Here is an 11,410-nt window from a genome sequence, read left to right on the forward strand (position 1 = left end):
AGAGGGATGTTCTTTACTGGCTTGATTCCCCTGGCTTGCTCAGCCTACTCTCTCTCTCTCTTTTTTTTAAAATTTGTTAGATATTTATTAAACATTGATGTTTATATGGCAAAAACTCTTTTTTAAATTAATTTATTTATTATTTTCTTTATTTACATTTCAAATGCTATCCCGAAAATTCCCTATTACCCCACCCCCACCCCTGCTCCCCTACCCACCCACTCCCACTACTTGGCCCTGGCCTTCCCCTGTGCTGGGTCATATAAAGTTTACAAGACCAAGGGGCCTCTCTTCCCAATGATGGCCGATTAGGCCATCTTCTGCTACATATGCAGCTAGAGACTCGAGCTCAGGGGATTCTTAATAGTGGCAAAATTAGTTATGAAGTAGCAATGAAAATGATTTCATGGTTGGGGGTCACCACATCATGAGGAGCCTTATCAAAGGGCACAGCCTTAGGAAGGCTGAGAACCACTGCTCCTAAGTGGTTTTGAGTGAAGCAGCTCTCTCATGGCCCAGCTTGAATTCTGAAAAAGATCTATGGATGCTGGGTCTCCTCTTGATGCGAAGTTGCCCTTTGCCTCCACCATTCCTCACCCTCAGCATCCTTAAAACACCCCCTTCTTCCTTATCTCCTCTTGTTTAAAGCCCAACCCTTCTCTTAGGGCCCAGCTCTAAGGGCATTTCTAGTCCCTCCCCACCCTGTTAACACCTCCCTCCTTCTGACCAGTGTATTAAATTGCCTTAAATTGCCTTGTATAAAGTTCCTAATTCCCTGCTAGAATCATGACTTCTTAGGAGGATCCCCCTGGCTCCTTTATATTTGAGAAAGGGTGCCCAAGACTCAGCTTCTGGGCTGAATTATTATCCTTTTAGATTTGAGACAAACAGTATATTATATACTCTGCAAGCTGGTTTTTAAGATCTTCCACTTCAGATGCAAGAAAATAAAGGCAGGGTCACTGGGTACCTTCCAAACTTCTCCTGAAAACCTCCCTAGCATTCCCAGAGCCACACTGCACGGCCATTCCACTTCACGTCCTTACCTCCTGCTGTAAAGGCTCACACAGTGCGGCACTGTTCAGCTACACACGGTCATTTGTTTTCATGTTTGTTATATGGAACAGAGCCCACTTCAAAGAACAAGTAGACTCTGGGTGATAACATACCTCAGAAATGTTAAATGTAAAAGAGGCAGCGCAAGTGGGGCGCTTGCCACAGTCTCCACACAACAAGCTGGCATAAGCTCGTGGCACAGCATTCTGGGAAGCAGCCCTTCACGAGGAGTCTCCCTAGGAACACTTACTTCACTCCCCAGCAGCCCACGTGGGCTTGCCACACAGGCTCACTTTCTTTCATCTTTCACACACAGACACCACAATTCTTCCTGTTGCTACATGTTTGGAAGGGCAAACCTTTGATTGTAAAGTGCTTCTGCAAGAGCTTTATAGATTCAGAAGGAAGGAAACACGGCATCTTAGTATAAAAGCCTCTGTTTAAGAATCTAGTGATGCGGCAAAGAAGATATATAGAAAAACGTACTGATGAAGAGGTGTATAAACTGTGCAGTTAAAATTCACATATGCAGGCAGCTAAGGAACGTGGAACATCTGGCTTAATACTTTCTGGGTTGGGGAGGTCCTTTAAGTCACAGCTCTAGGGAGGCTCCGAGACTCATTCGTAGCTGAGCCCCTTTGACTGGGCCTCTGATTTGACAAATTAAGGCTAATTCCAACTTTTATTCACAGCTATGAAAAGTGAAAGTTTCAGTAAAAGTGAATAGAAGTTTCACTTTTTTTGCTAGAATTTCCAAATTAGGTTCTTCCCACATAAATGTAAGCCTTGTGTCTGTAAAATATCACAAAAACAAGTATACATTCAGTTACAAACATTTTGTGCAGATGACTAGGGGATTTGTGGTATAGAGACTTTATTAAATAGCTAGTATAAATTCATATTTATGCATCCTCTCGCAACATCTCCTATCCTGAATATAAACTCTTAGGTCCCTTTTTACCAATCAATCTCTTTGAAAGTGCTGGTTTCAGCAGAACTGAAGATTTGGTATGTTTCAGAAAAAATAAGATCTTAATGCAAAGTTCTTATATTTGTGTGTTTATTGTGTATGTATGGGAAACACACCCAAAACATGTATAGACATCAAAAGACCCCCTTGTGGGTTCTGGGGACTGAACTCATAGGTCATCAGGCTTGGTGACAGGTGTCTTTACCTCAGAGGCTACACAGATAACCCAGATCTGAATTTAATTAACCAAAAAAAAGATTTTCTTGTGGACTATTTCCATAGATAGTCATCAACAATTCCTCTTACCAAAGGATAGGGTCTATTTATTTCTCCACCTGATTTGAGCTGGCTTTGTAGCTTGTTTTGATCAAAAAGCTATACAAGTAACTATGTTCTACTTCTGAGCCTAGGCATACTGGGAAAGTCATTCACACCCAACTCTAATTTGGCTCATTTACTAAAATCTACTTACACACTTTACCACCTTACTGATACAGTGCAATCGAGGCTAACATCACATATTCATACTACAAACGCTCAGCTTATAATGCCTAACCTTTGTATTTCAGCCAAAGCCAAGAGCAAAACTCCTAACCCCTTAATACAGAGGGGATAAAAATACTTTCTCCTAATGTACTGCCCCCCTGGTTTTTAACTAGCTGTTATAGGTTTACATCCTTTGCCCCTTAGCAATAAATAAAATTTCACCATCGTCAGTCAATATAAATAAAAAAACAGATGGGAAACATGGGCCTACATTTCTGATTTTCACACAAAAATCAGAAATACAGCATGCCTTTCACAAGCCTTTCATTTAGAAAACTAGCTGTGTTTAAAGATGATGACTCTGTCTTTAAAACTGTTTTATGTTTAAGAATTAAAGCTTTTAAAACTTAAGTGTTGAGAGTAAGTTAAAGCTACTGGTATTTAAAAAAAAAATCGAATTCCTACAAGTTCGAGTTGGACAATTAGATTTTCCTTAATATTTTCATTTCCACTTAAACACCCATACACTATCTTTAAAACAAGAAACTTCCATATGAAGTCTTTTAACAGTTCCCTGTGAAGGACATCAACAAAAGATGACCACCGGGATTTAATGAAGCATTAAGGGAACTGTGCAAGTGTGAGCAGAAGATGAGGATGGCAACAGAAACTATTCTCTCTTTAAAACAAGAAAAAGAAAGGAAGAAAACCTTGTAACCATCCCCATTTAAACCTTAATTCAAGACAACCTTCTAACCTTCTCCCTTTAAAAAAACAGAGAAGACCTTTAGCAAGACCTGGTGCACAAAAAAGAGACGTTTTTCAGTGACCCAGACACTCAGTGCAAAGGTTCAAGGTGGGTCATTACTCAATTATCAGTCATAAACCACCATTTAAGGCTGTGGCACAGAATGGACTTCATATAAGCTGTGGGAATATGGAATTTCCAATATTTCCCTCTAGTTTGTTTTTTTAATCAGACTTGCCTTTAGGTACAAATCACTACAGTTCTCAAAAGATAAAAACATCTGCAATTTAAAAAAACCTTAATATTTTATTGACTGATCATTTAGACAGAGTCTCAGAATATTGCTAACCAGGCTGGCCCAGAACTCTTGGGCACAAATGATCCTCCTACCTGGGGCTTCAAGTACACAGCCAGGCCTACTTGGCACCCTAGTTTCCACCCCTATGTCCCAAGGTATGTCAATGTGTTGAGTTTACAAACCACAAGAAGTAACTTTCAGAAATAACAGACCTCAAACAGATCTGTGCTAAAATGATGGCTAGGTGGGTCCAAGTTTGGACACTTTTTTAGAGTATGAAGGAACACACGTGCGTTCTAGCATGCGTGCACACACATGCACACTTTTTTTGGCATACCCTTCTCTAGTGAGTTCCTTGAGGACAGAAGATATGTTTTACTTTGTGTGTGTATGTGTGTGTGTGTGTGTCTGTGTGTGTGTATACTTCCCATGGCCCTAACAGAAGTGAATAGCAAGGGAGAGAGGCTTTTATGGCTAAAAGCATTTCTTCTGAACTATCAAATCGTTTAAAGATGCCACCTACTTTTTTTTTAAACAAGCATGGAGAAATAAGCCCTATAATGAATTCAGAAACACAGTATAGTAAAAACAGCAGAAATATTTACTATGTTTACCAGTTTTACATGTTCAAAATTGTCTACATTGCTACCATCTGCTTATCATGTTTACACCATTTGAGACTACTGTTACTGCTAACCTGGTTCCTAACAAAACTGGGAATAAAGACAATCTGGAAATATTAGGAGAAAGAATGAAGAAAGTCCAAGAACACATTGCCCAAGAATGATATATGAATAATATATCAGACCAGGCTGAACCAGATCTTCAAGTACTACTGACAATGATTTCTGAAACAAGGTTCAACACTACGTCTTCCATATTAATTTCTTTTTATGCATATGTGTGCACATGTGTGTGTGTGTGAACCTGTGTGTTGTGTGAGATGTTCAGTGGTGTCCTCAATCCTTCTTACTTTATTTACTGAGGCAGAGTCCCTCACTGAGCCTAGCACTCACTGATTCAGTCTAATTAGTCAGCTGGCCCTGGGGATCCCATCACAGCCTCTGGAGTGCTGGGATTAAAAGCTGCCATGCACTCTTGGTTTTTATTTGGGTGCTGGGATCTGAACTCAGGTCCTCGTGTTTGCATGGCAAGAGCCTTACTCACTGAGTCTTCTCTTCAGTCCTATTTTGTCTTCCAGAACTGCACAGCATAAAATACATACATAATACATACATACATACATACATACAGGGTGTGTATACACACAAGGGCTAAGAACAAGAAATGAATTAGAAAGGTCTTTGGGCAACCACAACAGTGGTTACAAAGGTCAGTCACTAATGCTGAGAGAAGCGTCTATAGAACCTAACAAGCCTATTTAACTATCTTAAATCTGATCTGAGGAAGCAGAGTGACCTTAGTGGCTACTCCACAGAAGGCCAGCAACTGTACAGCTGTCCCAGCTGTGACAGGCAGACTGTGGAAAGCAGATCCAGTAAGTAAAACAGCAAGAGTGCACAGCCTACATTTCAGTCACCTCTGATCCTTGTTTAATTCCTCACAGTAATGGACCCTAGGAATACTAAACTTGAGACAAGGATTATACCACATGTTTATAAAGAAACAAAGTACACACCGTATTGTAAGCCTTTTCCCACAAATGCATACCTAAATAAAAATTAGCACTTAATACATTACTTCTCAACAGTAGATAACAAGGCAACAGTAAGCGGAAATAGCAGAGTCAATTTGAGAACACAGACTGGCAGACTTCCTTCTCTGCATTTGGTCTGTCCTTATGCATTTCATATTCCTTGGCCTCCTTTTATAATGTTTCCAAATTAACAGTCTCCTCCAACATAGCCAGTACTTCCCCACAAAGTACAGACCTCAGACATACCAAAGTACACTGTCTCATTCTGCACTACCTGACACTCAGCTCTTACTGACCCCCCGAGACAGGCACTTCTGTTGGTTCTGGCAAGAAAAACTATATCAGAAGAACTTTCACTATTAACAGACTAGCTTATTAATTTCTGTAACCAACCCATGTAGCAGAGGATCTTTGCATTATATTCTCTACCAAGCAGCTCTTGCTGTCATGTTTACACTGTACGTTAGTCAGAAGAGAATTCCAGTAGCAAAGGAAGGACTTCTGTTCTGTGCCTCAGGCCTGTGCTATTGAACTCAAGTCACACAGAGGCTCACAGAAGGAAGTGAGGGAGGGATGCGCAGGTGCCGGAGACACACGTAAGGGAGAAAGACCCTTCCTCTCTCATCTCCACTGGGAGGGACAAGAGGGCACTGAAGCTACTGGGACGGTTATGACCAACAACTCGAGGTTTTCTATTAATGGTGAAACACTGGTTATCTATCCAACTGCTCAGCTAGCCAGTCCAAGTGGCAGGAGGAAGCCTCCATGACCAGATCGTTAGGGTGCAGGTGGCTGGAACACCATATGATCACAGAACTGAATCAGATAAACAATACCGTTTGCAGACACCACCTTAATAACACATGTCCAACAGAAATTCGAAACATATTGTTTTTTCCTTTTTTTAATTCCTTTTGATTGAAAAAGGGGGACAGCCAGGCAGAGGTGGCACACGCCTTTAATTCCAGCACTTGGGGTGCAGAGGAAGGCGAATTTCTGAGTTCCAGGCCAGCCTGGTCTATATAGAGTGAGTTCCAGGACAGCCAGGGCAACACAGAAAAACCCTGTCTCAAGAAACCAAAAAAAAAAAAAAACAAAACAAAACGAAACAATAAAAAAAAAAAAAAAAAAAAAAAAAAAAAAAAAGAAAAGAAAAGAAAAAGAAAAATGGGGGAGGGTGAGTATAAAAAGATCTAGTATTTGTTATGCTTCCCTCACACCACTTTCCATTTATTACTTCAACCAACAACTAATGCATGCCTATTATGAATTACAACTGTAGGGTCCCATGGTAACTGTGCCCTCTACCCCAATCCAGAAATTTCCATTTAGGAATTGGAAATTCAGAAGAGATAGAAGTGACTAAAGTAAATAATCATTAGCAGCACAAAATAATTCTATGACATAAAAAATTATGAAAAATAAAAATCTGTGACTTGCTTCTTCCAAAGTATACTTTTGGTCAAAATAGATTTTAAAAAGCAAAGCATGTGCTTTAAAAATGAAAAGTACCTATTTTCTCACTAGTCCTAAGGAAAAACAGCAAATCAACTCCATTTTCACAAGGAAAGCTGTAAATTACAGATTTCTTTTTGTTTGTTTTGGGGTTTTTTTGGTTTTTCGAGACAGGGTTTCTCTGTGTATCTCTGGCTGTCCTGGAACTCATTTTGTAGACCTGGCTGGTCTCGGAACTCAGAAATCCACCTGCCTCTGCCTCTGCCTCCCAAGTGTTGGGATTAAAGGCATGCACCACCACTGCCCAGCTTTTGTTTGTTTTCAAGACAGGGTTTCTCTGTGTAGCCCTGGCTGTCATGGAACTAACTATGTAGACCAGGCCTGCCTCTGCCTCCCAAAGGCTGGGATTCAAGATGTGGGTTGTGTCTGCTGCCATCACCACCCGATCAGACTTATTTCTTTTTAAAATTATCTTTTCCCTTCATTATTTTTATTTTTGTTCTTTATTATGACTGAGGTCAGTCTTACACACAGTACCTTTATTATTTTCCTCTATTTGTTGGCTTTTGAGGAAGGGTCTTACTATGTAGCCCTTGCTATCCTAGAACGCAGATATATGCCTGCCTCTGCCTCAGGAATGGTGGGATTAAAGGGGAATACTAATCCCCCTCCCGCCAACCCCCCCACCCCAGCACTGTTCTCCTTTGATAAGTATTTTCTAATGTGAACCAGCATCTTGTTGACAGGTAACAGTTGGTTCTGGGACACAAAACCCAACATCTTCACAAACTTCAAGAAAGTTATTAATTTAATACAATAATTTAATTTTAAATTTGCCCTAAATTGGTTCAGAGCCTATGCAAATAATTTAGCATCTTTAATACCTGAACCTGTTTCTCAGGGCAATAACATGCACAAGTGCTTTCAGCTTGCTCAACGGGCTTGCATAAATTCAAGGAACTGCAAGCAGACTGAGCTCAATGTGAAACTGCAACCCAAGCAATGTAGGCATAGTTAATGATTGACAATCTTCACTTTCAGGATTCTCACTGCCGTAGACCTCAACGGTGTAAAGATCACATTATTTCTTTCTTCCAACGTGAGCTATCAAATCTCCAGAGGGAACCTGGCTAAGTAGAGATGACCCTCACACCTGGCCCTAGATCCAAGTGACAGTGTTAATAAACATATCCTTTTCCCAAATTGTAAACGCCTTACCCATTCTATTGGAGGCATAGTCTTTAAACGAAGTAATTGTATAAGGACCATCCACGCCCTGTTGTTTCCCCCCTTTTCTTCTTTTTTATCAGGAGCCTGATAGATCACTGACTCCAGATTAAAAAGAATGTCTTATCAGACTCCACAATCAAGGACACAGCTTGACAACGTTCGCCTTCAACAGCAAGGCAACGTCTGGGCTCGCTCTTAATCGCCGGGCCATCACACCCGGAAATGAAACCGCCAGCGCAGCCCACTCTGCACAGTCTCATCCTAAGTTGTGCCCCTTGGCGCTCTGAGCGCACCACCCCGGGACACGGCTGCCCTCTCCGGCCCAGGGCCTGCAGGTCACTCGCGCTCCCCGGCCACCATGCGGGCCCGGTAGGGGCTCAGCGGGAGCGCGCTCCTCGGCCACCAGGAGGGTGGCCGTAGGGACCGAGCGAGTGCGCGCTGCCCGCCGGGCCGCCGACACCGGCTTCGTGTGACAGAAGGGCGACTCCAGGGCCAGGAGCCTCTGGGGACCGTCCTTAGCAGCGAGCACCGGTCGCCGCAAGGACTCCCGATCGCCCGCAGCCTCGCGGGGACGCCCGGAGCCCCGCATCCGGCCCCTGAGGGAGGTACCCCGCCCCCCGCCGCCCGCGCTTTCCCTCCCCTCTTCCCGTCGTTCCCGGGCGGGGGTCGCGCGCCCTCTCCAACCGCGCCGCTCACCTGGCGGGCCTCAGGCTCGCTCCATAGCCGCCCGCGCGGTGCGGTGCGGCGCGGCCCCGGCCGCCCCCGCCGCCTCCGGGGAGGGGCAGCCCCACGCCGCACTCACCGCCCCCGGCCGCCGCCGCCGCCACTGCGGCTCCCGCCCACCGCCGGCCCGGCCATTCCCCGGTCGCCGCTCCCCGCGGAGCCGGCCGCTCCACACCCACCCCCGCCTCCGCGCTGCCTGGCTGTTGGTACGGTCCTAGCGGAACGCCCTCCCTGCAGCCAATCCCAGTGCGCACTCGGCGCAGCTCCGCCCCCGTTGCGGGTGGGCGGGACTACCGGGCAGCTCCGGACCGCCCCCTTTAACCCCTTCACCCTCATTCCTGCTGCGCTGAACTCCGCAGACGCCTTCGGCGGATTTCTCCAAGCCTGTTTACATAAACTAGCTTCTGGTTTCTTTCTTACCTTCACGACTTCTTTCCTTCAGTCGTCTAGGTGAAGTCCTATTCTGAAGAGATAATTTTCTTCTTTCTTTCGCTCTTCTGCCTTGACTTCTTGGAGATTCTGCCCCAAAGTGCCCTTCCCCGACCAAAAGAGGCCAGACTACCCACCTTGGAAATCGCTCCAGCTTTGGCCCAGAGCAGAGCTCCCCCACTGTACCTTTTCAGTAGCTCTTTAAAAAATTCCGATTATTTTATTATAATCGCATTTTTTTTATGCGGTGCCTTGCGGTGGACTGTAAGCCCTAAGAGGGCAAATCCAGCGCGGCTTGGTTTCTAGTGCCCTGCACCCATCCACTAGGCTCCTGAAGAGTGAATGAGATGCTCCTCCCCTTAACGTGTGTCCACTCCACACACAGTAGCTACTGTATAATGCATACATTTATTCACCACATAGACAGCTCCCGTGTAGTCTGCTTGACCCTAAAATATCATGGTGTACTTTCTACACTGGGTACGATTTGTGCGGGAATGAGTTTGTAGACTAAGCAGGAATTTCTTTCAAGAAGGAAAGAAACGATCTTTTTTCTCTCTCCCTGACTGTATGCCATTGGGTATGCCATATAGTGCCTCTGAGTATAAGGCTCCTTGGGAAATGGAAGTTAAACACAGTACCTACTTGACGGGATTGGTGAGATTTAAATAGGAAATGTATGGAGAAAATACAATTATTGTGTGAAGTTAGTTGTGAGTGTGTGTGTGTGTGTGTGTGGCACTTTCAAATCAGGACACTCAGAGAATCTACTGGACTTGACACCCTACCCCAGCCGACTTAGAAAAAGCAGGTTTAATCACTGCTGGGAGCATTCATCGCTGCAAGGCGTACAAAGGGCAGCGCAGACCACACCATGTCAGCCTTTCACCGGATGGAGTTGGAAAGGTTTGAGGCCATTATCTGACAATGGAAAGCACAATTCTTGAGGAAATTGGCTGGATGCTGACGAGAGTCTGCCTTATTTCTCAACAGGCACATGGGTCTGCCAAGCAGCCCGCTCTTCTTCCCCGGGCCAGAAAACCGTGAAGCAAAAGAGGAAGCCAACAGTTCCTTTGGGACTGTGCGACTAACAGTGCACCATCTTCTCTGTCGTTCCGTTGACACTGAGGAAGGGCCCTGCTCCTGTCGTTGCTCATCCTGAAGCCTGCCTTGGGGGCGATGACGCCCCTCTGTGTGGAAGGATTCTCAGAGAAAGAGGGTTTTTTGGTCCATAGAGGCAATCCAGTCAGGTGCATAGTGCACGTCCACCCCGTACTGCAGTATAAACAGGTTCTCATCCTCGGAGGGTTCAGAGTCCCTGTGTCAAAGGCTTTCACACACAACTAATCTCTCTCTCCCAGTTTTCCTGTCACATTACACAGTCTCCCTGCGACTGCGTACACGGCACCCGCACAGGGCTCGACGCCCCATGACGTCAGTTTTTGCCCCTCAGGCCCATGACAGCACTCACAGTCAATATATTCTCAGTGTTGTGAGGGATGTGGTCACTTAAGTAAGGACCATGTGTGATTGGGACACAGGATGTCCCTGCGAGGAGGACAGGACACCTAAATTATGCAGCACAAGATTCTGAGTCTGAGAAGAGGGTGGACTGGTGGTGTCAGGGACGAAGGGTGGGGTGAGCAAAATCTGGGTGGGAATGGAGATTAACAATATGAACCCAAAGTTGTGCGGTGTTATGAGAAGTTATAACCGATATCCTGGACAGATAACCCAGGGTAGGTGCCTTCTTCACTCATTCATTTGTCTACCAAACACATGTCAAGTGGCAGGCATCAGACTAAACTTGGACTATTTGGAGATGAAGAGGACCCCATCCCACAGAAGCTTGCCGGCTCAATGAGTTCCTTCTAGAAGTCAGAGTACTGGAAGGGTTGTCTTGCTGTCCCCAGTCATGGGATGTGCTGTGCTTTTAAGTATCAAGTTAATCTTCTCTTAGCCTTTCTCTCCTCTGCCCCCAAACTTCAATGTTCTTAAAGCCACAGACTGTGACTTTATGTATCGGACGGAGCACCTTTTCCAGGTGCATGTGCGGCAGCTCATGGAATTGAATCCAGAGGAGGAAACTGGCTGCCCCCCTCCCACGAAGAGCAGTGGACCGCCCTCATCAGGGGAACATTAGTAATGAGCCCAAGTGTGGAACTCTACCAGAAGCTAGCCTGTGGCAGGAGCCTTCCTGCTTGGCATTTACAGGCCCAGCATACCTCTCTAGGGCAGCCTTTAAATTCCCCTCCACAGGTCTCACCAGCTTCGCTTTCCCTGCCAGTGAGGATCCTCCTTCACGCAGCCTCAGGAATGCTAAACAGCTCTCCATACCATTTGTCCTTGAGATCTTCC

At 45.0% G+C, this 11,410-nt stretch overlaps 1 protein-coding gene across 1 annotated transcript in view; it reads right to left on the reverse strand.

Annotated features, from left to right (window-relative positions):
* Positions 1-8,738, reverse strand: part of Fam20b (FAM20B glycosaminoglycan xylosylkinase) — a 37,470-nt gene extending 28,732 nt beyond the window's left edge. The window contains exon 1 of the mRNA XM_021198803.2: positions 8,597-8,738. The gene's annotated coding sequence lies outside the window, so the exon portion shown is untranslated. The remainder of the gene's footprint in view (positions 1-8,596) is intronic.
* Positions 8,739-11,410: the final 2,672 nt, after the last annotated feature.

The sequence above is a fragment of the Mus pahari genome, chromosome 5 (assembly GCF_900095145.1).
Source record: "Mus pahari chromosome 5, PAHARI_EIJ_v1.1, whole genome shotgun sequence".
Taxonomy (NCBI): domain Eukaryota; kingdom Metazoa; phylum Chordata; class Mammalia; order Rodentia; family Muridae; genus Mus; species Mus pahari.